Raw genomic sequence first — 1,255 nt, forward strand, 5'->3', positions numbered from 1 at the left:
TAAATGATGATGTTAATACTGAGTTAACCTTAAGGAGGAAGGGCAAGTCATTATCACTGAAAGTGACAAGATTCTTGATGAGGAAAAATTAGAGGGAGATGAGGAAAGGGTAGAGAGAAAAGAGAAAGAAGAGTTGAGTGAGAAAGATAAAGATGAAGAAAAAGAAAAAGAATTGGTTGAGAGAGAAGAGAGAAAGAAAATTTGTGTGAAGATAAAGAAGTTGAGGAGAAAAAGAGAAAGGAAGAAAAAAATAAAAGAAGAGAAAAAGAGAAAATTTAGGGAGAGAAAAAGGAAGAAAAAGAAGATGAGAGGAAAGAAGAAGAAATCACATGAAAAATCACATCCTCATCTAAAGAAGAATCATAGGAAGGAAAAGAAATTTAAGTGCTTTATGGAAATCTTCAAGAAATTGGAGATTAAAGTTCCTATGATTGAGACATTGCAACAGGTTCCTGGTTTGATCAAATTTCTGAAGAAGTTCAGTAGAAAGAAGAAAAAGAAGAAGGAACATGAGCTTTACTGGGTCAAGCTAATGACGTTAAAAGAGCGCTTGCTGGGAGGCAACCCAGGATTTAAAAACTTTTGATTTGGTTTTGTAACTTTTAATTGTGATTATTCTGTAATATTTTGTTGGATTTAGCATCTACTGAAGGATGCTAGGTGGTTAAGTATCTACTGAAGGATACTAAGTTTGTAACACCTACTGATGGGTGTTGGTGAGAAGATTTTGCACCTACTGATGGGTGCTGGTAAGTTTGAAACACCTACTGATGGGTGTTGGTGGATTTTGGGTCAGGCTCGTGACGTTAAACAAGCGCTACCTGGGAGGCAACCCAGTTGATTGATTGTTTTCTGTTTGTTTATTTTAGTTAGGTTTGCATAAGCATTTTTAACATTGAATTGCAGGGAACCTATGAGGGGTATGCTAGGAAGGCACGTAGGTCAAGAAAAGAAGGAGAAGGGCACATCACGAAAGTGCCGCTGAGCGGCAATTACCGCTGAGCGGTACTATCGCAGATGGGCTTAAGTTCCCCTTAGCGGAACCCGAGCCCATTGGGGTATTTTTAAACCCTAAGCTGCGCGTTTTTACATTCTTTCAAGCTCTTCTCTGCACTAAGACTCCCACATATCTCCTCTTAGGTTTCCACATTTTTACTCTTCCCTCTTTAGAAAATTTCTCTTCCACTCACTTTTACACTAGTGTGCTATCAAAGTTTGGGGTTGGAAGAGAGCATTCTAGTTTGGAAGCATTCTC

The sequence above is a fragment of the Vigna umbellata genome, chromosome 9 (assembly GCF_029865625.1).
Source record: "Vigna umbellata cultivar VRB3 chromosome 9, Vumbellata_1.0, whole genome shotgun sequence".
Lineage (NCBI taxonomy): Eukaryota > Viridiplantae > Streptophyta > Magnoliopsida > Fabales > Fabaceae > Vigna > Vigna umbellata.